Source organism: Hyla sarda, chromosome 1, assembly GCF_029499605.1.
Source record: "Hyla sarda isolate aHylSar1 chromosome 1, aHylSar1.hap1, whole genome shotgun sequence".
In the NCBI taxonomy this organism is placed as follows: domain Eukaryota; kingdom Metazoa; phylum Chordata; class Amphibia; order Anura; family Hylidae; genus Hyla; species Hyla sarda.
In genome coordinates, this window is record NC_079189.1 from 513744846 (window position 1) to 513769822 (window position 24977).

General features: G+C 38.8%; 1 protein-coding gene and 1 long non-coding RNA gene across 12 annotated transcripts in view; one reads left to right on the plus strand and one right to left on the minus strand.

Annotated features, from left to right (window-relative positions):
* KIAA0825 (KIAA0825 ortholog) overlaps positions 1-24977 on the plus strand; it is a 406103-nt gene that overhangs the window by 225171 nt on the left and 155955 nt on the right. The gene's annotated exons all lie outside the window — the stretch shown is intronic.
* Positions 171-16717, minus strand: LOC130290472 (uncharacterized). 2 transcript variants are annotated; one of them, XR_008847611.1, is made up of 3 exons: positions 16627-16717; positions 10184-10324; positions 171-721 (listed from the first exon to the last, which is right to left on the minus strand). It is a non-coding gene; the product is annotated as an uncharacterized LOC130290472 (long non-coding RNA). The 2 variants fall into 2 exon arrangements; XR_008847612.1 differs by lacking the exon at positions 16627-16717 and adding an exon at positions 12619-12777.

A 24977-nucleotide genomic window follows, 5' to 3' on the forward strand; every position in this document is an offset into this window, starting at 1 on the left:
TGGGAACTTTGACCTGCTTTCCAAATGACTAGTGTGGTGGCTACAGCTGCTACATCTTAGCAATTATTTGTGATAGGTTGTTTTTAGTCCCATATGTATCGAAGCTCCAGGCCCAAGTACCTCATTTCTGGCACATAAACAGACTCTTCCAGGTGCTGTAAATTAAATTTTAATACATTATTTAAATATTAAGAGAATTAGAGTATCTGAATTGTTACATCTACAGCTGTAGTGACTTGGTAGCAAACAATGCAGCTGTATTACACAAATGATGCTAAAATTTATATCCATTAATTCTGTAAATTATAGCTGTGTTTAGATTTGCTTCATAATAGCCTGATAATTTGTAGGTTGTTCCTATAATCTTATTGCACACATATTACCTAGTTTATTTCAGCCTGAAAGGAAACAAAAATGATCTTCTGGTAATATAGTTTATTCCTATTGAAGGCTTTTTCCAAAAATTCATACTGTAGTATTTCTCACACTGTCTTGTTAGCATTCCTCTAGTGTAGACAGTGCTGTGGATGGAGCAGTACCCAAGGGATCTCTGTTGCTTTGCCAGCCATCTGCATCACGACTTCAGCTTGATTCCTGTGGTCAACTTTGTGTTATATGCAGAGAAGTTGGAAAGATGAGAAAATCCTTGTCTTGGCAAACACAGGCAAAGGGATTTTAATGAGCAGTAGCAGAATGCAAGTCAACTATACAGGTCACTTCACTAAAAGGATCAATGAGAATGGAAATGAGAAAAAAGCTAACAAGACCAAACACATGCAGGAATATCACTCAGTTATGAGAATAAGAAAGTTTTCAAATACCTTTTTATTGTTCTTGATTACTTTTCTAATTTTATTATTGCTAGTAGTGACTGCAAGGCATTTAAGGAGGTTATTTAGGGTTAGAATGAAACGATTTCCATCCTAGAAATGGTGCCACTCTTGCCCTTTGGCTATGTCTGGCATGTAGCTCAGGCCAATTGATTTATATAAGGATAAACTTTAGTATGACTCGAAGCCCATGGACACGAGGCACTTTTTTTTTTATTTCAGGGGGAATAAGTCTAATCCTGTACAGCCTGCTGAATGTTATAATAATCTTGTCATAAGTAGTAGGTAAAAGCACAAATGGTGTACTGATGACATCTGCCTCTTTTGAACGGTGCCATCTTGAAAACAGCTAAGGCTGCTTTCACACTATAAAATTCATCAGTTTTAAAGATCCGTTTGATGTTCCGTTATGAAAACCCTGAAAATCTGCCTTTAAACATCCGTTAGAAAATCCCATACGTCCGTTAGAAAATCCCATTATAGTTTATGGGATTTTTACAATATCCGTTTTAATCCGTTATAGTCTGTTATTTATAACGGACGTTATTTTGTGACGGAAGATGGTAACAGGAGAAATAATGCATGCACTATTTCTTCCGTTCATTCTCCCGTCACAAAATAACGTCCATTATTAATAACGGACTATAATGGATTAAAACGGATAATGTAAAAATCCCATAGACTATAATCCTAAAGAAGTTTAATGGCCGATTTTCAGGGTTTCCATAACGGAACATCAAATGGATCTTTAAAACAGATGAATTTTATAGTGTGAAAGCAGCCTAAGATTTCATGTACTAAAACTTCTTAAACGCAATGAAAAAATAATGTAACTATGTACTGTACAGAGGTAAACTGCAATAGCCCTGAATGTATAATGGTGTTTACTGCACATCTACAGTATTAACAGACTAGTATATTCTAATATAACCGTACAAAGTGCTGCCACTCTCCATTTGGGAAAATATTGACCCTAGATGCCATGCATATCTGTTCTTTAAATATTTGTCTTGCTTTTACTCTGGCTGTATTGTTACTTTATTGAATATCCAAAAATTGTTGAAATTATACAATCCAGTTCTTAGGAATACAACACATAAGTTTTTAAAGAATCGTTTTTTGGTAACTATTCACAAAGTGAAGAAACTGCTAAACTGTATGTGTTTTTTTTGGCCAGTAAGGCTTCGAATTTGGAAAAATCTCGAACTTTCCATATTGCAGTACTATAAATTTTGTAATTATATTTTATTTACATGTTTGTCATAGATGTATGAGCTCGAAAAACATATCACAGAAGAGAATATAGCTCAATTAAAACGTAACTTTTACTTAGATCACATTAAAATATAATGGTCCTCCAATGCCACAAAGTGTACTAACAATACAAGCATTAACATGCTACACACTACACAGTACTTAAGTGAAGCAAAATAATAATGCCAGGGATTGAAGTCGAGCTAATATGCCTAAAAGTAACACCCAGGTTCACGAATATAGAAGTACTGTTAACAATTCCTACCAATGAAACATCAAATTCAGTAAATGTTCAAATTTTCCAACGCGTTTCCCCCAGCAAAAATGGTACACAATTATACATAATTGTGGGGTTCATCGGGGGGGATAAAAATGCAGGATTTGAAAGGAAAGAAGCAGATATGGCTGCAAATAAATATAGGTAGAACTCAGCCAGTAGCTATAATAACCCGGTCCACTATAGGACCACTCACTCAGATTCTGGTGGTAAGTACTGGACCAATGAAGAGTCAATGATAATAACGATGTGTAAGACCTCTCCACTCTCTGGCAGCAGTGGCTGCTGCCAGAGTGTGGAGAGGTTTTACACATCGTTATTATCATTGACTCTTCATTGGTTCATCTGGTTTTGGAATCAGGACAATGAGACCTGACCATTGACTTTTTTGATTGCTCAATAACCCTGAGGTGCAACATGTGTTTTACCTCTTTATATATATCTTGTCTTCAAGCTTCTGTATGTTTCAAATGAAGTCATGTCTGTAACTCGGTGACAATGTCCTGTTTTGGTCACTAAGGTACACCCAGGGAACTCTGAGATGTTTACATGTTTGTATTTCATAGGACAATAGGACTCATGCTTTTGGACCCTGGAATTGGATCTTTAACCCCTTAATGCAAGGTTTTTCTGTTTTTGCATTTTCATTTTTTCCTCATCACCTTCTAAAAATTATAACGCTTTCAATTTTGCACCTAAAATTCCATATTATGGCTTATTTTTTGTGCCACCAATTCTACTTTGCAGTGACATTAGTCATTTTACCAAAATATCCACGGCGAAATGGGAAAAAAATTCATTGTGCGACAAAATTTAAGAAAAAATGCCATTTTGTAAATTTTGGGGGCTTCCGTTTCTACACAGTACATTTTTTCTTAAAAATTACACTGTATCTTTATTCTGTAGGTCCATATGGTTAAAATGATACCCTACTTATATAGGTTTGATTTTGTATTACTTCTGAAAAAAATCCTAACTACATGCAAGAAAATTTATACATTTAACATTGTCATTTTCTGACCCCTATAACTTTGTAATTTTTCCGCGTATGAGGGCTAATTTTTTGTGCCGTGATCTGAAGTTTTTATTTGTACCATTTTTGTATTGATATGAATTTTCGATCGCTATTTATTTTTTTGTGATATAAAAAGTAACCAAAAATACGCTATTTTGGACTTTGACCGTGCGGTTATAGTTCGAATATTTCCGCACATGGCGATACCACAAATGTTTGTTTTTATTTTTATTTTTTGTTTTTTTTAAATGGGAAAAGATGATTCTAACTTTTTTTAGGGAAGGGGTTAAATGATCTTTATTAACTTTTTTTCACACTTTTTTTTTTTGCAGTGTTATAGCCCCCTCTAGTGGCTATAACAGTGCACACACTGATCTGCTACACAGATCATTAACATGGCAATGATCAGTGTTATCGGAGGTCGATTGCTCAAGCTGAGATTTCAGGCTTGGAGCAATCGCCGATCGGACGCGATGGAGGCAGGTAAGGCACCCTCTGCTCGCGTTCTAGCTGATCGATTTCACCGCCATGGTCCTGATCAGCCAGACTGAACTGCCGGGAGTGTATTTTTGTTACTTTAGATGCGGTGATCAACTTTGAACACCGCATCTAAAGGGTTAATAGCGCGCGGCACAAACCTTTGGTGCGGCATGCTATTAGGCCAGGGTCCCGGCTTTCACTAGCTGCTGGAACCGACCCATGGTGTGACCCCGCGTTATATATCGAGACCTGGCGCAGGGGGTACAGGTAGACCCTGCGTCCTTAAGAGGTTAATATATGCAGTTCTGGACTATTTCTACAAGGAGTGCTTACTGCCGACACAGGTATTTCTAAAACAGTCTTACTAGGGAAGCTCACTGCTGACAGAGACTCTCTGCCCTTCCATGGCTTAAGTAAATTTATGTGGTTCAACTGTTCTGACTTTTTCCCACCCAGCTGGTACACTTTATAATTAACTATTCCCTAAGGTGTTTCTCAGAGCTACTGCCTCTGAATAATAGGCGGCATAATCTAACACCACCAGAATATACCCGTATTAAATGACTCCTAAAGTGTGACACACAAGTAGTTCACTGATATTCTGGATTCTGGTACACAGTACTTCTGCACTTCCTTATGAACCCCAGGTCATTAAAATGCTGCAGGATATGATCTATTAACCCCCGCCCCCCCCCCCCCCCCCCCACACTCCAAGGTATTCACCTAGCACATGTTTGTTTGCTAGATCTAAGACTACTCAGCAGTATAGTTGGGGTACCATGAGCTGCTCAAAAATTTCCAAATGTATTTGTCTACTCTGTACCATAGATCCTGGTTAAAGGGGTACTCTAGTGGAAAACTTTTTTTTTTTTTTTCAACTGGTGCCAGAAAGTTAAACAGATTTGTAAATGACTTCTATTAAAAAACCTTAATCCTTCCAGTACTTTTTAGCTGATGAATACTACAGAGGAGATTCTTTTCTTTTTTGGAACACAGTGCTCTCTGCTAACATCATGACCACAGTGCTCTCTGCTGACACCTCTGTCCATTTTAAGAGCTGTCCAGAGTAGGAGAAAATCCCCATAGAAAACAAATGCTGCTCTGGACAGTTCCTAAAATGGACAGAGATGTCAGCAGAGAGCACTGTGGTCATGATGTCAGCAGAGAGCACTGTGTTTCAAAAAGAAAAATATTTTCCTCTGTTTTATTCAGCAGCTATTAAGTACTGGAAGGATTAAGATTTTTTAATAGAAGTAATTTACAAATCTGTTTAACTTTCTGGCACCAGTTGATTTAAAAAAATAATAATTCCACCGGAGTATCCCTTTAACAGGTACTCCGGTGGAAAACTTGTCAGCACCTGAAAATTGTGATGCACCAATTATCACATATGGAACCGCTCTTCGATTAAACTGTACGCATCAAAATGTGTTGCATAGTATTAGTGTTCCACAACAGACTAGCAGACCTCAGTCTTTCACTATTGCAGCAGAGATCAAGTTTCCTCACAGCCTCTCCTGAAGGCTTTTGTAAGGCCAGTAATAGGCTGTGTCTGCCTTGGGCAACAGTGAAGACCTGAAAGGACCAGGAAGGGAATGAAAGGACCCACTACCAACCTGCCTGTCAAAAAAAACTAAACAAAAAAAAAACTGAACTTTATTAAAGTCCCTTAGCAGCTATAGTCTTTTATTTCAAAGCTATTTTTTTTATTTCTTGTATCTCACCCAGCTTTCTCTGCATGAGATATGTGCTTCCTGAAACCTTGTGTGACAGCTACCTTACATTGTAAATTGTATATTGGTTAAGTTATGCTTGTAGACTTTTTAAGTAGTGACAGTATATGGCAATATATGACAATATTCATTTTATTATAATTTTTTTTATTTGGGTGCCTTTTTTGTGCAGTATACTTAGACTTTTTTGTGGTTTTATCCACAAAAATTATCTTGAAATAGAGCAGACACAATAGGCCTCCTTAACATTTATTCAGCTGCATTTCCCTCCAGTCTTGTAGAAAAAGCACCAGAGGAAAACAGATGATAGAACTGATCCCATTCATTTGGATGGTCACCTGATAGAATACATCTTGCTGCGTTTCCCTGCCTCGCCTGAACAGTTTATGAATGCCAGATGCTAAACAACTGCACTTGATCTTCAGTTGTGGTATCATTTGTGGCCAGTTTTAGGCTGCGCTCACTGAGCCAGACACCAGATATGTGTGAACCCAGCCTGACTCCTGGCCACGTCTCTGGTTATCAATCTCATCCAGTTGCCAGGCATTATCACTTGTCCACACAACAGCTCAACTTCGGCCAGTGTGCATTGGGTTGCCATAGAAAACAACTATTTTACATGATGTTAGGCCAGGTAGTGTATTTGTAAAGGTTCTCAGTTGAATAATGCTGCCTGGTGATCAACTCATTTCCTTCCTTGCTTGGTTGTGCATGTTGTGCTTCCCTTTTTTTGTTCATGTGGTACCTTCCTGGTTCCTGATCTTGTTCTTGTGGCTTGCTTTGTGTCCTGGCTTGTACATGTAAATGTATTTGCCTGTACCTCTGCTATCAAACTAGGCCTGCTTCTGTTCCAGTCTTTGCTTATGTTCTAAACCCACACTAAACCCAATACACCTGGTTATAGTGCGGGTGAATAGGAAACCGATGTGGGGTTTCTGACCTATATGTCTACTTGTGCCTACTGAGCGCTCACGTGATCAGCGCCGATGAATATTCACGTCCAGCCGTTGGGGCTGTCTCCAGCGAGCAATTCAGAGCTGGAAGAAGCTGAACTTAAGAGGGACCAGGCGCTGGACTTCAGGTACGTACATAGATCAGAAACCCCGCATTGGTCTCCTGTTCACCCGCATTTTAACCCAGTGTATCGGATTTAGTGTGGGTGAACGGGTCACCGTTTTCCTTTAATATACAAACTGAGTGTATTCGCGGGACCACATCTTTTGACCCTTCTTTTTCAAAACTTTTGCAATTTGCCCTGGCATGCAGGATATCCACATCTGGGCCAAATACTGACTAATGACAACCCAGTTCTTGCCTAAATCAGTGCTATGAGTGTTTATCACACTTTCTGTATTTATTTTTTTTTGTCCACCTGCTTTTAAGGATTGACCACAGGTTCTCAATTGGTTTAAGATTTGGTGAGTCGGCCACAGACCTAAAATATTAAAGGGGTTATCCAGGAAAAAACTTTTTTTATATATATATCAACTGGCTCCAGAAAGTTAAACAGATTTGTAAATTACTTCTATTAAAAAATCTTAATCCTTTCAGTACTTATGAGCTTCTGAAGTTTAGGTTGTTCTTTTCTGTCTAAGTAATCTCTGATGACACGTGTCTCGGGAACCGCCCAGTTTAGAAGAGGTTTGCTATGGAAATTTACTTCTAAACTGGGCGTTTCCTTAGACACGTGTCATCAGAGATTACTTAGACAGAAAAGAACAACCTTAACTTCAGAAGCTCATAAGTACTGAAAGGATTAAGATTTTTTAATAGAAGTAATTTACAAATCTGTTTAACTTTCTGGAACCAGTTGATAAATAAAAAAAAAAGTTTTTTCCTGGAATACCCCTTTAATGTTTTGTTCACTGAGCCATTTAGATATCATTTTGGCCTTGTGATATTTTGTTTCACCATGCTGTAAAAAAGTATTGTTTATCTCCAACTTGCTCCAGAATCGTTGGGGAAGTTACTATTAGAGGATGGTAGGACTCATAGTAGCGCTCACATTTATTTCTTTGGACAATCTTTTTTCCATTCTGCAGTCCAGTCCCTGTACTTTCTGCAGAATGTCACTCTGTCCTTGATGTGTTTCTTAGAAAATAAGGTCTTTTTTCTGCCCTTTTTGACACCAAGCTAGCCTTCACATCACTATTCGTGCAGATGCACTTTACACCTGCCTGCTGCCATTCATGAACAAGCTCTGCACTGGTGTTGAACCAATCCTGTAACTGTAATCTGTAGGAGACGGTCCTGGCACTTGTTGGTATCTAAACATCCTCCATCACTCAACGATCCAGTGGCAATTTGGTGGTGAACAATGCTTTTTTCCACCACTATAAAACTCCATGTCACGAGGTCAAAGTGATAAATAAGTGGTTAGTTGAACATGAAATTATGGGAAAAGAAAACACCAAGCACAGGTTTAGTAAGGAACTGGGGTCTCAGCAGTCAGTTTTTTTTTCAAGATAAGACTTTGAAATTCCAATATGTGATCTATCAATCTCAATGCCCACACGTGGTGCCCATTGCATTTTTGCCCACTAAAGTGAACCATCACACCTTTGAACCTCTGTATATGTAGTAGAAATTCCTCACAATTTAGGAAGATATGATTTTGTCTTTACACTATTCCTTTTAATATACAAAGAAAATAAAGTGAACAAGGAAAATGACAGGGAGGATCAGGCTATTATTTTTCATGCTGATGTGATAAGGGTATAATATGGGATGTTAATTATTATAATTGAACTAATAAGGCATACCTAATGTGTTAAGTAACTTTTCAGGATTAGCTGTCGTGTGTACATGACGAGTAGCACTATATACAGCGATTATGTAACTCATATAAGCCATTTTTCATCATATTTCTGATCTCTATACCTCTATAATAGCTCCCATACACTGCATACAGGGAAGAGCAGCATGAAGGACAATATAGAGTGGTACTGAGTTTTGAAATCAAGTACTGGGGGTAAGCTTGTTTATTCTCTTTGTAGCCTCTGTTTGCTTCTGGCTCTCTCGAATTACTCCCCCTTCTATGTACCTCCTCACCACTCCCCTCTCCATATTTTCTCATGGGCAGCATGAAACTGATCCCTTAGTAAGCCTCTAGTCCATCTGGTAAACACAATGCAAAGGATAGGGAATGAGATGTCTGATCGCTGGGGTCCAGTGGCTGGGATTTCCTACTATCTCAGGGCCAGCACCGTGGCATTCTGAACAAGGAAGCTTTGGGCTTCAGTGTTCGTGATGTTACGCCACCGTCCCTCCATTCATGTCTATGGAAGGGGGCATGACTGCTAGTACACAGTAGCCACGCCCCCTCCCATAGACATGAATGGAGGGAGTGTGGCATGACATCCTGAACACAGAAGTCCCAAGCTTCTGTGTTCAGAATGCTGCGGTGCATGCACAGAGATCACCGGGGGATCAGACATCTTTAGGGGAATTCATCAATACTCATCTACTTTTTACTATTTTAGTCATGAAACGTCGCCTTGTTTTTTAACTCCCTGTGCCAAATTCATGAAAAGTTGCATGCCCCATGATGAATTTGGCGTGCGGGAACATAACTGAAGATTTACCTCCTACATTTCCCACCTTTTCAGGCAGGAATTGAAACCAGAACCTTATGGGATTAGCTAGTCAAAAAACAGTGCACCTACAGTCAGCACCACTGCTTATTGTTTTAATAGAGTTGTTTCAGAACATATCCTTAACGTTTAATAATGTGATAATTTCTAAGATTTCAAATGGGGTTTAATGGGGCTTTAACCTCTTGGAGACTCAGGGCGTACCCGATCGTGGTGATGTCCGGTATTAACCCTTTAGACGCAGCGATCAGAGGTGATCACCATGTCTAAAGTAAAAAAAAAACATTCCTGGCAGATCAGTCGGGCTGATCGGGACTACCACGGTTTTACTGCGGTGTCCTGATCAGCTATACGGACACGAGGAGGGCCCCTACCTGCCTCCTCGGTGTCCGATCGTCGAATGACTGCTCCGTGCCTGAGATCCAGGCAGGAGCAGTCGAGTGCCAAAAACACTTATCAATGCTATGCTTTGGCATAGCATTGATCAGTGTGGGCAATTAGTGTAATGCATGTTATAGTCCCATATGGGGCTCTAACATTGCCAAAAAAAAAGTGGAAAAAAAGTTAATATAGATGATTTCATCCCTTGCCACCCCCCTTTTCCCCATTAAAAAAAACTGTAAATAAAAATAAACATATACCATAAAGAAATGAATAAAAAGTGATCAAAAAGTCCAAGCAAAACAAAAATGGTACTGATAAAAACTTCAGATGATGGCGCAAAAAAATTTGCCCTCATACATACCCATATGTGGATAAATGAAAAAGTTATAGAGGTCAGAAGAGGCCATTTTTAAATGTATTAATTTTTCTGCATGTAGTTATAATTTTATCCAGAAATACAACAAAATCAAACCTATATAAGTAGGGTATCCTTTTAATCGTATGGACCTACAGAATAAAGAGAAGGTGTAATTCTTACTGAAAAATGCACTGCGTAGAAACGGAAACCCCCAAAATTACAAAATGGTGTAAGGGAAGAAGTGAAACATTTTACATACCTAACTATACAGGTGAGGATGATCTAAAAAGCTTGATGAATTCCCTTCCTTATCTCCAATCCTTTGGGTAGGGGATAAGATGCATAGGGCCGGAGTACCCCTTTAATGAAAGTTTAGGAGGTGGAAGGGCACAAAAGGAGCCTGAAAAGAGGAAAAAGATGCTTTTATCTCTGATTAACTTTATTACAACATTTAATTTTTTTTTTTTAAATAACAATGATCATTTAAAGGCAATATATCCTTTTTTTGCTAATTAAACCATTCCGACCATGATATACATGAGGGAAACATGACACGCGCTTGTCAGGCCCTATCAGCAGCAGACATTTGGCGGTAATAAGGAGCATTAGAGATTGCACCATTTAAATTAATAAATTCCATGATCTATAGTGATCACGGCATTTAAACATTAAATGCTGGTAATCCCTGGTGTCTATGGGTCCGTTCACCCCCCCCCCCCCCCCAACGCAATTTCTATGGCAGGCTGTAGCAGTCGAATGCAGATAACATAGATCAGTGTAATCCCTGCAATGTGTGCAGTGATAATTTAAAAAAAATTTTTTTTTTTTAAATTTCACACTAAAACTTGATTTTAAGGGGTTTTCTAGTGTTTTATAACAAATATTAAATGGTGCCTAGGAAGAAGGAATGTAGAAAAAAAAGGCATTCTTACCTAGCCCTGGTCAAATGTTCAGCTTTGCCCAGAAGCACGCGTTCTCCTTGGAAGAAGAAAACAGATTGGGAGGCCGGACGAGGCTAAAGAGGAGCTGCAGGAGGACCAGGGCTAGGTACGTGTCACTGTATGACTTTTTTTTTCTATTTCTCCGGACCCCCTGCCCAGATCCATATTATTTTTTTCTGAAACACTGGGTAATCCTTCAAACATTGAGTTATTTTCCAATGAGACAGAGCCTTTACTGTTATAACCACTGCCACTTTGTATTCTCGTTAAACCGGTGTCACCTTTTAGCTGGATTACATTCAATATGTCAAGCGATTTTCCAGTAACAACAAAACTAGCGTTCCAAGATTGCGGTCCTCACAAACTTATGTTCTGCATCAAGCCACTTTTTCAGCACAGTAATTAAAAATGGCTGTGGGCATCGTTGTATCCTATGAGATTCACTCACTAGTATAGCTATGGGCACTTAGACAGCGATTTCTATACCTGCTTTTGAAAGGAATTACCAAACAGCTGAGCAGCTTTGAGTATTAAAAAAAAATCTGATTACCTTTAGGCCTATGGCTTTAACATTTTAGAAGGTTGACCACAGTCATCCTAATAAATCCCAAGAACAAAAGGGATAAATTCTTAGTTTCGAATAATATTAATAATTTAAAAAAAAATGGCATATTTGTATGCCATCATAAAAAGGTCTAGGAAATTAGCCTAATTTATTATTTAAAACACAAGTGAGATTCCTAATTGCATTCATCATTAGATATGACATGTTGAAAACCCGGCGTCGTATCCAGTGAGAATTTTCCAGTTTTGAATTTTGAAATAAAAATATTTTTCAAGCAATCCCTTGCTATTGCCTGTTACCAAGGCAACAGTCCTATTTGTCTGAGAGCTTCGTCCGCTGCCAATGAGAGAGACAGCGACGTCGACTAAACACGTGAATACATCAAAGGCAAATTCATATGCTCAATCTGATCAGCTCAATTAATGGAAAAAGAGAAGCTGAAGGGGGTTAAAAGAGGGCACCCATTCAGGGAAAAAAAAATAGATGAAGTCCCCTTTTAGCAGAATCTCTATGCCGGCCTTTTGGAGGGAGGATTTTAGCACACTGTCAAAAACATTATCAGAAAAGGAAAGTACTAGGCCTCCTACACCTAACAGATATGAAGCTGTCAGACAAAGAATAGCACTATTCATTAAATGACACATATTTTCTCCCACTTTACAAGAATATGGGAACAAAACAAGCAGGGGAGCAGCTGAGAAAGACACGTTTTTTTCCCTTTTCCTAGTGATGACAGACATGCGGCAATTATGGTGATAACGGAGGAATACTAAAAGCCAAGTCAACCTTTTTTTTTTCAAATTTTTTTTATATCTATTTATCACCTTAATTTTTTCTTTTAAGAAAAATTAGCATTTCAGGTTCAGTTAGATTTTTAGATATCTCCAAGGAGCTCACTTTATTTTTTTTTACTTTTAATTAAGGACAAAATAACTGTAAACAAATTAGGATATTTGACGTAGTATATATAAAAAATAAATAAATAAAATGTTGAGCCATGGATAAGGCAGCTAGTTGAACTGGCAGGTGTCTAAACGTGCAGACGACGTGAAAAATTTCTGCCGTGAATTTGGACGCAAAGTGTTACACATGTCATCCATTGCATGGCAAAAATTTGGAAACCTATAGGGCAGTGTTTTCCCAACCGGTGGGCTTCCAGCTGTTGCAAAACTACAACTCCCAGCATACCTGGACAGCCTATGGCTGACGACGACGTGAAAAATTTCTGCAGGGATTTTGGACACCAATCTTTTATAAAGTGTTACAGATGTCATCCATTGCATGGGGAAACAATTGAAACCTAAAGGGCAGTGTTTCTCCAACCAGTGTGCTTCCATCTGTTGCAAAACTACGACTCCCAGCATGCTGGGAGTCGTAGTTCTGCAACAGCTGGAGGCACACTGTAGAGTAAACACTGATATAAAAAATATGCGTCAATTTTTTCCCACTACGTGTAAATGGGGTTTTTGCAAGCTACAACGGGGGGATACATGTATTGTAGACATTCAGGGGGAGATTTGTCAAAACCTGTCCAGAGGAAAAGGTGCCCAGTTGCCTATAGCAACCAATCAGATTGCTTCTTTCTTTTTAACAAAATGAAAGAAGCGATCTGATTGGTTTCTATGGGCAACTGGGCAAGTTCTTTATTAAACAACTCCTGCTGGCAAATGCTAGCCGTCCTCCAGTGACTGGCACATAGCATGAATGGGCTCTCCAGGCATGCTGGGATTTGTAGTTTTTCAACAGCTGGAGACACACCTTTTGGAAACACTAATAAAGGGAAAGTGCATTTATTTGTTCCCAGTACGTGTAAATGGGGTTTCGCAAACTACAACGAGGGATACGTGCAAATTAGACATTCAGTTCTTTATTTAAAAAAAAACTCCTGGGAGTTGTAGTTTTGAAACAGCTGGAGGCACACGAGTTGGAAAACCCTTACAAAGCAATTGTGCATGTATCTTTCCCACTATTTTTCCCCATTCAGGTGAATGGGGTTTTGCAGTCTACAATGAGCATGCTGGTAGTTGTAGATTTGCAACAGCTGGAGGCACACTGGTTAAGAAACACTGATATAGGTAATGTGTGTATTTTTTCCCCCACTACATGTAAATGAGGTTTTGCTGACTACAATGAGGGATACATGTATTGTAGACATCCAGTTCTTTATTTAAAATCTCCCATTGGCAGATTCTAGCTGTCCTCCATTGATTGGCATATGGCAGAAATAGGCTGTCAGGGCATGCTGGGAGTTGTAGTTTTGCAACAGCTGAAGGCACACTGGTTGGGAAACACTGATATAGGGAATGTGTGTTTATTTTTTCCCCAAGTTTTACAGACTACAACGAGGGATACATGTATTGTAGACGTTCAATTCTTTATTAAATATCTCCTGTTGGCAGATGCCAGCCGTCCTCCTGTGACTGGCACATGGCAGGAATAGAAAGGTGTGCGCAGTTTGCTGCGCAGGTGACATGCTGTATTCCTGACCCGCAGTGGTCACATTTTTCTTTGTGCTCGACGCTGGTAAAGGTGGAAAAATTACCGACATTGTTGTATATTTTATCTCACAAAAGGGACACAGATGAAAGCGAGCGCAGATTCCCAGCGGGCTGCTGCCTTTTAAGAGTTCTGGGCTAAAGCTATGATGATCTGATTTAGGATCCATTATCAATAGTCTGTTACTTCTATCTACATGGTCGCCAGCTGATTGATAGTGACTTTGTAGCCATGTGCTCCATAATGCGCTGTCAGGAAATGCTGACAGATGCAATGAAAGAGCAATGAATGTAGGGCAGCAATAATGGAAAAGGTCCAGCTTGGCGGTATGAAAACTGATAGATGGGATATTGCTTCCTATGTTTCTATATTCAGTGAAATTATTTTAGCGAGTGAATTAAAATGGTCTCCTGGTAGCAGATGAAAGGGGGTGGGAGTGAAGAGGGACAGACCTTTTATTTAAACAACTTGCAGAGTTTGCTAAAGTGTCACTCTAAAGCACTTTGCCCGTGCAGGTGAGCGCTTAACACGGCGCTGGAGCCTACAGTTATAATGGAGCAGCTTGGATGTGTCGTACTTTGTGTTTACCATGGTAGCAGCTATGATGAGCAGTTTTCTGTATTCTCAGTTGTAACCAGGGATTCTTGAGCCTGCCATTTGGGATCTTTTCTGCAACAAAATGACTTACATAATTTTGCGTGTATGTGTATATATATATATATATATATATATATATATATATATATATATATATATATTTATATATAAAATATAATTTATTTATTTGATATTTCTCAACCATTCATATTTGTGAACAATTTACCACATTGTATATAGCTTTAGGTATGAAATTACGTTTTCCTATGTGTATAGAGTGTGTATGTGTGTGGAAATTGAATTTCATTTGGCTTCCTAACCACACTGTGTCATTTTATATTGCATTAGTCCTGAAGGTAAATGGGCCTATATAAATGTATGTATATATATAGTTTTATTAATATAATATATTAAAATGATATATTTTTAAATATATATGGGTATGGGTATGTTTTAGTTGACTCATTTTAGATTCATGTGTAGCAGTGATGAATTTATTGTCCGAGACAATTTCTTGACCCAACGTGTATACTTTTACTACATTTACCTGACACGCACACACACATACTTTATTTACAGACACATAACACTTTACACACATACACACATTTATTTTTACAAATATGCACAGAATGTATCTATAAATATATATATATATATATATACACACACTTTACACACATGCACATACCTTATGTACATACACACACTTTATTGACATACACTTTTACACTCACACACTTTATTTACATACATATACTTTTTTTATATACACACACTTTATTATAAACACACATTAACTTTTACATAAACATACACTTTATTTTTATATATACACACAACAACTTAACATACAAACACCTTTTTTATATGCTTTTATACACACACACACACACACTCTCACGCACACTCTCACGCACACACTCACACACTCTCACACACTCTCACACTCTCACACACTCTCACACACTCTCACACTCTCACACACTCTCACAAACACTCACTCACTCTCACTCACTCACACACACACACACACACACTCTCACACACTCTCACTCACTCACTCACTCACACACACTCTCACACTCTCACACACACTCTCACACACTCACACTCTCACACACTCTCACACACACTCTCACACACTCTCACACACACACACACTCTCACACACTCTCACACACACTCTCACACACACACACTCTCACACACACTCTCACACACACACATTTATTTTTAAACATAAATTGCCTGAATTTGGAAATAGGAATCAGTCTGAAGAATATAGCCGCTCTTATCTTCATTACTGCAGCGTTCCATTCTTATTCAATAAATAGCCCTTATTTCGCATAGTGATAGCAATAGTCCCAGTTATTGATATAGTACTTTTCTCCCCAGCACTTTGCGTACACATTTGCATCTACAATTGTCTGCTTACAATTAGCAGCCATTCTGTCATTTGGCAAGTCAAAGACAACTGACTTAATATGTTGGAATGTTAACCTGTGTATCTGAGGAGAAGCCGGTTCCTCACACAAGCACATTTACAATAACTTAATTCTTATTCTAAATTTTGCTCAAGCACTGGCTTTTCTCTAAAACAAAAGTTTCCTTTATTTTCTTTAATCTGCCAGTCTAGAAAAAAAAATCAATGTTTGAAAGGCTCTTGATGAATAATTGTTGGCTGCCAAGACAATATCTGAGTAATTGTCTTTTTTCTTTTTTTTTCTTATTTTTTTTTTTTTGATGTACAAACCGTGACGCCATTTATAATTAATTGGTAGTTTTTTTGTCAGGTGCAAGGAACAGGGTAACATATTAACTTTCTAGTGTAAAACTGAAGTGCACTAGTCATCTTCACGGAGATGCAAACTATCTCATCTTACTAAGAAGCATTAAACTCAGGAAATGTATTGGCTTTAGTGTGACTTTTTTCTTTTTCCTTGCAATTATTTTCCCAAAAATATTCTGCACACTGGAGGTCAGTCTTAAGATTCAAATTGGGCAGTGTCTTATACAGGAGTTCAACCACTATGCATACTATATGATCCATATAAAACCATAAGAACAATTATTAAAATAAACTTAAGACAGAGAACCTACCGTGAACTCTGTATTGGGTGGTAATTTGGAACCCTTCATGTAATATGGAAGAGATCCGTAATCTACCCCGGCTCTAGAGGCAGGCAGCTAGGCGACAACACTAAGACTCCTTGTCAACAAATACAAGAGTGCAGAGTCTTCAAGCCCTGTCCTACATGGCTGTGTTCCTTTTGAAGGGTGCACGGCTTGTAAACAATGTATTCTATCGCATGTGCTTTGACATATTGTTGTAGAACTCCATCCTGGTGACTGTTGAATGCTGCTTAGATATAGAAACTCTCTTGTACCCCTTCTGCAGTTTCCACTTTGATTTGAGCTGCTTCTTATTGAAGTTATTCTGAGACTTAAAGAATAAGGTACACCATGTATGATTTATGAGGACTTCTTACATGTGCTGAAGTGCCTGTAGAGTTTACACCCAATTCATAAAAAAAAATAAAAAAACGCTAGTATCGGTATCCAACCACATAGCAAGTTGTTGCTCTGAGAGATAAAAAAAAGCTAGCTTTACTAGAGAAAAGGATTGAAGCCAGGAGGAATGAATGACTTGTACGCAGACATAATGCCCTGTGCAGAAATCTTTGTAGAGGGGCTCGCTTTGTGTGAAAACCCCTTTAAAGCTCAAATATTTGATTTGGTAGCATGAAATACAGTATATATTTATGTGTGTAATCTCCAAGGCACAACGTTGCTTACACATTGCATGCTTTCATGTTTGCTGACCTTATCATGACAATTCCCTGTGTATGTGGGCAGCATTACTGAAGGGTGAATAGGACAAAGTTGCAAAGTTACTTTGTTTTTTTTATTCAGCCAGGAGGTCTTATTGGCTAAACATCAGATGGATATTAAGAATAATACCCAGCATCTTTTTCACTTGCTTTTAATGATTTTTTGGTGAATGATTTTTTTGTTTCAAGAAGAAACAGAATCGTATACATATTGAAAATGGGTGCCTGCTATTCATTGCCATTACTTTTATGTAAGTGGTGTTATACTGATCTGCCATAACATTAACACCTCATGCATAATACTGTGTAGGTTCTCTGGTGCTGTCCAAACAGCTGTGACCCATCTAACATGGACATAAGACCTCTGACTGTGTCTTGTGATATTTGGCATCCAGAGGATTTTTGGAGTGATATAAATTTTGAGGTAAGGCCTCCATGGATCATTCTTGATTATTGCAGCACATCCCACAGTGAGATTTTAAGCAATATGAAGGCCAAGTCAACGCTTAAGCTCTTTATCATGTTCTTTAACCCCTTAATTGGTAACTCTCATGAATTTTTTTTGCTATTGCACACTGGTAAATAAAAAATATTTCTAATATACTTTGGTTAAAAAAATGAAGTTTTCTATGTTTTATTTGTGCTTAAAAAAAGCTCAAGAGCACATTTCCCCCCATCTTATACACAGACTTAGGACCGAAGCCCAAACACAGGAAGTGCAGCCTGGAGTGCTGAGGAGGTGGTGTCCAACCAACAGCATAATGGCAGTTAAGTGTGAGAGGAGCTATGATTGGATGAGGTTGGATACACCACACTCAGCACTCCAGCACTCAAGGAATGCAACAAGGGGTACAGTGAGCCTTAAAACCCCACAGGTGTTTGACGACTATTCGTTAAAATCAGATGTGTAAATGAAATTTTTTTTTAAATCCCAATTTTAACATTTTTACAAGAATGGAAATACCCCATATGTGGACGTCAAGTGCACTGTGGGCGCACTACAATGCTCAGAAGAGAAGGAGGCTTTTGGAAAGCACATTTTGCTGAAATGGTTTTCACATTTAGAAAGCACCTATGGTGCTAGAACAGCACACAAAAAAAAACAACACATGGCATACTATTTTGGAAACTACACCCCTCAAGGAACGTAACAAGGGGTACAGTGAGCCTAAACACCCCACAGGTGTTTGACAAATTTCCGCTAAAGTTGGACATGAAAATGAAAAGTTAGATTTTTTTTCACTAAAATGCTGGTTTTACCCCAAATTTTTCATTTTCACAAGGGGTAATTGGAGAAAAAGCCTCCCAAAATGTGTAACCCACATATGGAAATACCCCATATGTGGATGTAAAGTACTCTGCGGGTGAACTACATTGCTCAGAAGGGAAGGAGCGCCATTGAGCGTTTGGAGAGAGAATTTGGTTGTAATAGAAGTCGGGGGCAATGTGCGTTTACAAAGCCCCCCGTGGTGCCAGAACCGTGGACCCCCTCCTCCACATGTGACCCCATTTTGGAAACTACACCCCTCAGAGAATTTAATGAGTGGTCCAGTGAGCATTTACACCCCACTGGTGTTTGACAGATCTTTCGAACAGTGGTCCGTGAAAATGAAAAATTTAATTTAATTTCATTAGCACAGCCCACTGTTGCAAAGATCTGTCATTTTTCATTTTCACAGACCACTGTTCAAAAATCTGTCAGACACCTGTGGGGCTTAAATGCTCACTGCACCCCTTATTACATTATCTGAGGGGGGAAGTTTCCAAAATGGGGTCACATGTGGGGGGGGGGGGGTTCCACTGTTCTGGCACTATGGGGGCTTTGTAAACACACATGGCCTTCAATGTCGGACACATTCTCTCTCCAAAAGCCCAATGGCGCGCCTTCTCTTCTGATCATTGTAGTTTGCCCGCAGAGCACTTTACATCCACATATGGGGTATTTCCATACTCAGAAGAAATGGGGTTACAAATAATTCCTATTTTCTCTTGTGAAAATGAAAAATGTAGGGTAACACCAGCATTTTGGTGAATTTTTTTTATTTTTTATTTTCACATCCAACTAAAATAAACATTTGTCAAACACCTGTGGGGTGTTACGGCTCACTATACCCATTTTTACGTTCTGTGAGGGGTGTAGTTTCCAAATAGGGGTCACATGTGGGTATTTATTGTTTTGCGTTTATGTCAGAACCACTGTAAAATCAGCAACCCCTGTGCAAATCACCACTTTAGACCTCAAATATAAATGCTGCGCTCTCACTTCTGAGCCATGTTGTGCGCCGTAGAGCATTTTGCATCCACATATGGGATATTTCTGTACTCAGGTAAAATTGCGTTACAATTTTTTTCCTTTTACCGCTTGTTAAAATTAAAAGTATGGGGCAACACCAGCATGTTAGTGTAAAAAAATAAAAAAAAATTTACACTAACATGCTGGTGTAGACCCCAACTTTACCTTTTCATAAGGGGTAAAAGGAGAAAAAGCCCCCCAAAATTTGTAACGCAATTTCTCCTAAGTACGGAAATACCCCATATGTGGCCCTAAACCGTTGCCTTGAAATGCTTCCGCCACCAAGATACTCGACGGCAGTGATTCCCAAACAGGGTGTCTTCAGCTGTTGGAAAGCTCCCAGCATCCCCTGACAGTCAATGGCTGTCCAGAAATACTGGGAGTTGTTGTTTTCAACAGCTGGAGGCTCTGTTTTGGAAAAACTGCCATACAAGACGTTTTTATTTGGGGGGGGGGGGGGGGGGGGGGACTGTGTAGGGATGTGTGTACATGTAGTGTTTTGCTTTTTAGGAGTTACATGCTGGGAGTCAGCAGTGCTATGCCCTATGGGGACTATTAAAGTGTAAAAATAAAAAAAAGTAAACATTTTTTGAAAAATCCCCTCCCCCAATAAAAACGTAAATTGTCCCATTTTCCCTATTTCACCCCCCAAAAGTGTAAATTTTTTAAAATATATATACGCTGCGTGCGTAAATATCCAAATATCCAAAATATTAAAATATAATGTTAATGATACTGTATGGTGAACGTAAAAAAAAACAAAACATTTTATTCCCCGAAAAATTTATAAAAAATGTATTAAACGTTTTATATAAGCAAATATGGTATCAATAAAAAGTACAGATCACAGCGCAAAAAATGAACTCTCATAACGCCACTTATACGGAAAAATGAAAAAGTTATAGGTTTTCAAAATAGGGGATTTTAAACGTGCTAATTTGGTTAAATAGTTTGCAATATTGTTTAAGCGCAACAGTAATAGAAAAGCATGTTTTCATGGGTATCATTTTAATCTCATTGACCCAAAGAATAAAGAACACATGTAATTTTTACAGTAAATGGTACAGCGTGAAAACAAAACCTTCCAAAATTTGCTAAATTGCGGTTTTCTTTTTAATTTCCCCACACAAATAGTATTTTTTTTTGTTGCACCATACATTTTATGGTAAAGTGAGTGATGGCATTACAACGGACAACTGGGCGTGCAAAAAACAAGCCCTCATACTAGTCTGTGGATGGAAATATAAAATAGTTATGATTTTTTGAAGACGAGGAGGAAAGAACTAAAACGTAAAAATAAAATTGTCCTTAAGGCCCAAATGGGCTGAGTCCTTAAGGGGTGACAATAAGAAAGCCACAGTGTTATGGTAATCTCACAACATAGCCATTTATCCCCAAGACAAGCATAGATCCTTCCTAAGCATGTCCATTACTGTCTGGCAGGTACGTACTAAAATCACCTTATGGTGGATAACCCCTTTAATGAAGGAGGGATGTAAGAAGCTGGCAGCAGTATGGATGTTCTTTGCGAGGAGGAGTTGGATGAGGAGGGTGAGGAAGTGGGACCTGAGGAGGAAGATTTGGAGAAGGAATGTGTCGAAGGGGACAAGGAACCTACACAAGATGACGAGGACCATGATGACCAACCTTGGCAGTATAGGACAGAGGTAGAACAAGCTGGGCCTTTGAAAAACTGTCAAGGCTTGTGAGCTGTATGTTTTCTTACTTGCGCACTGACAAGCATATTGTGCACTTAAAGGAAAAGATGAGAACTGAATAGCCACACCCTTAACCTCTTAAAGACCAGGCCAATTTTCATTTTTGCACTTTCGTTTTTTCCTCCTCCCCTTCTAAAAACCATAATGCTTTCAATTTTGCCCCTACAGACCCATGTAGGGTTTTTTGTAGTGAAATCACTTATTTTATAACAAAATATGTGGTAAAACAAAAAATATATATATATTTGTGGGGTAAATTTTTTGAAGCCATTTTATAACTTTTGGTGGCTTCCGTTTCTACACAGTGCACTTTTCGCAAAATAATTTTAACTACATGCTAAAAGTGTAACCTTCTGACCTACATAACTTTTTTATTATTCCGCATACGGGGCTGTTTTAGGGCTCATTTTTTGCACTGTGGGCTGTAGTTTGTATTGTTACAATTTTTCTTCTCATGGGACTTTTTGATCGATTTTTATAAATTTTTTATGGTTTATGTTTATTTTTGATTACATTATTTTATTTAAAAAAATGAAAAAGGGGGGTGATTCAAACTTTTATTAGGGAAGGGGGCTAATTCACTTTTAGTAACTCTTTTACACTTAGCTCCCCTGAGCTACCGGCACCAATAGATATGGCATTTAGATGCTGCAATCAACTTTGACTACAGCATCTAAAGGGTTAATGCCGGGCATCTGCCCAATTCGCGATGTCCGGCATTAACAATAGCTAATAGCAACCCGGACCCACCCGGTATGAAGTGTGCATAGCTTGTGAGCATGCTTCAAACTGCGGTACTGGGACCAGGGTCTATCTATACACCCTTTATCCTTAAGAGGTTAAAGCCAAAATGGGGGGATTTATTTTCTAAAAATTAGAATAAATTTGATTTTTATAGGGAAGGGCTATGCAGTCATCTTGTTGCGACTTTTCAGCAATAAACTCCTACCCAAGATTGTCTGCCAGCAACGTGGAAAAACTCAAGCATGGATCAGTGAGGAATTTTAAACTTTTGTGCTAGTTGCCACTGATTTAAACAGTACTACCACCACCCCTGCTGCCGCTGGCTACTACAACTCCCATCAGTCCACCACCCTTGCTGCTACTGCTACTACCAGCCAGGTCTAATCATACACAACCCTTGATCCCAATAAAAAGGGATCTTTTTTTTTCTTCTTCTTTTCATACAAAAGCTATTTCGTCATCACTATTTTAGGACACCAATCCATGAAAAAAGCCATTGCATCTTCTGATACCTCTGTTTGCATTTTAACACCATCAGGCATCTGCCAACAACCAGGAATACTTTATGCACCTTTATTTTATTGTTCAAAAGCATACAAAATCTGCTAGTGCAGTGTGTTTTTTGACAAGCTGTTAGTTACCACGGGTTACTACATGTCACTGTAACATTAACTCAGCCTTAAAACCACTTTAACCCCTTAAGGACCAAGGACGTACCGGTATGTCCTTGGTCCTGCTCTTCTGATATAACGCGGGGTTACACAGTAACCCCGCGTCATATCATGGCGGGCCCGGCGTCATAGTGAAGCCGGGACCCGCCTCTAATAGCGCGCAGCGCCGATCGCGGCGCCGCGCGCTATTAACCCTTTAGCCGCGCGCTCAAAGCTGAGCCGCGCGGCTAAAAGTGAAAGTGAAAGTTCCCGGCTAGCTCAGTCGGGCTGTTCGGGATAGCCGCGGCTAATCGCGGCATCCCGAACAGCTGACAGGACAGCGGGAGGGCCCCTTCCTGCCTCCTCGCTGTCCGATCGCCGAATGACTGCTCAGTGCCTGAGATCCAGGCATGAGCAGTCATCCGGCAGAATCGTTGATCACTGGTTTCTTATGAGAAACCAGTGATCAACATAGAAGATCAGTGTGTGCAGTGTTATAGGTCCCTATGTGACCTATAACACTGCAAAAAAAAAGTGAAAAAAAAAAGTGAATAAAGATCATTTAACTCCTCCCCTATTAAAAGTTTGAATCACCCCCCTTTTCCAATAAAAAAAAAAAACACAGTGTAAATAAAAATAAAAATAAACATATGGGGTATCACCGCATGCGGAAATGTCCGAATTATAAAAATATATCATTAATTAAACCGCTCGGTCAATGGCGTGCGCGCAAAAAAATTCCAAAGTCCAAAATAGTGCATTTTTGGTCACTTTTTATATCATTTAAAAATGAATAAAAAGTGATCAATAAGTCCTATCAATGCAAAAATGGTACCGTTAAAAACTTCAGATCACGGCGCAAAAAATGAGCCCTCATACCGCCCCATACACGGAAAAATAAAAAAGTTATAGGGGTCAGAAGATGACAATTTTAAACGTATTAATTTTCCTGCATGTAGTTATGATTTTTTCCAGAAGTCCGACAAAATCAAACCTATATAAGTAGGGGATCATTTTAATCGTATGGACCTACAGAATAAAGATAAGGTGCCATTTTTACCGAAAAATGTACTACGTAGAAACGGAAGCCCCCAAAAGTTACAAAACAGCGTTTTTTTTTCAATTTTGTCGCACAATGATTTTTTTTCCCGCTTCACCATAGATTTTTGGGCAAAATGACTGACGTCATTACAAAGTAGAATTGGTGGCGCAAAAAATAAGCCATCATATGGATTTTTAGGTGTAAATTTGAAAGAGTTATGATTTTTTAAAGGCAAGGAGCAAAAAACGAAAATGCAAAAACGGAAAAACCTCCGGTCCTTAAGGGGTTAAATCTATTTGAATGCACTCATAGGACCCTAGAAGTGTTATACAGGGCTTTAGTTATAAATGTGTTTTGAGGCTTATTTCATTGTTGGTTTGCAGAGAACCTGATTGCCACAATCCACACTGCTCACCTCCTCTAAGTTTAGCCACAGTGACGCTTATCATCACACGTATATTGAAATAATTAGAATAGTCAATGGAAACTTATGTTAAACAGATCTTAATCCCAGACCGGCCCACTACTTGTAAGTCCATTGGGAGTTGGCTTTAAATAAATAGTACCTTTTAATTGTTTCACTGAAGTTGCAAATAAAACTGGAGAGGCCTACGGAATGTACAGGCTTTGGATGTATAGATGCCTGACATTCAGTCCAGTCATCTATTCGGAAGTTCTTCCTGCGTCAAACCTGTTTCAATTTGATGTCTGTATAAAATATGTCTCAAAATTGAGTCTTCTTCTCCGCATGACATCCCTGAGTGAGATACATAACACTGACTAGGGAAGCAGGAACACAGCATATTACAGATCATTTCACAAGCTGCATAGAATCCATAAGAATCCAAAGTCAAAACGGCTGACTGCAACAGCTGGGGGTAAGGAATATGTCAGTGCTTGTCACTGTTCAAACATATTCGGGCATGCCATAGTAGAAGTTCTAACCTTTGCAGACTGACTTATACTTCAGATAGTCATGCAGCAATAAATATTCAGTTTGTAGTCAAAGAGCAAATTAACACCAAATAATGATTTGGATGTTTAGGGCTGTAGGGATTTATCATATACATCTTTGTATTGTTGTGTTTTTTCCAGGGTGTTTATTACGTGTATAATATTGTAGCACTGAAGTGTAAAGGTAAATTCATTAGCTCATCTTTTATTCTAGCGGTT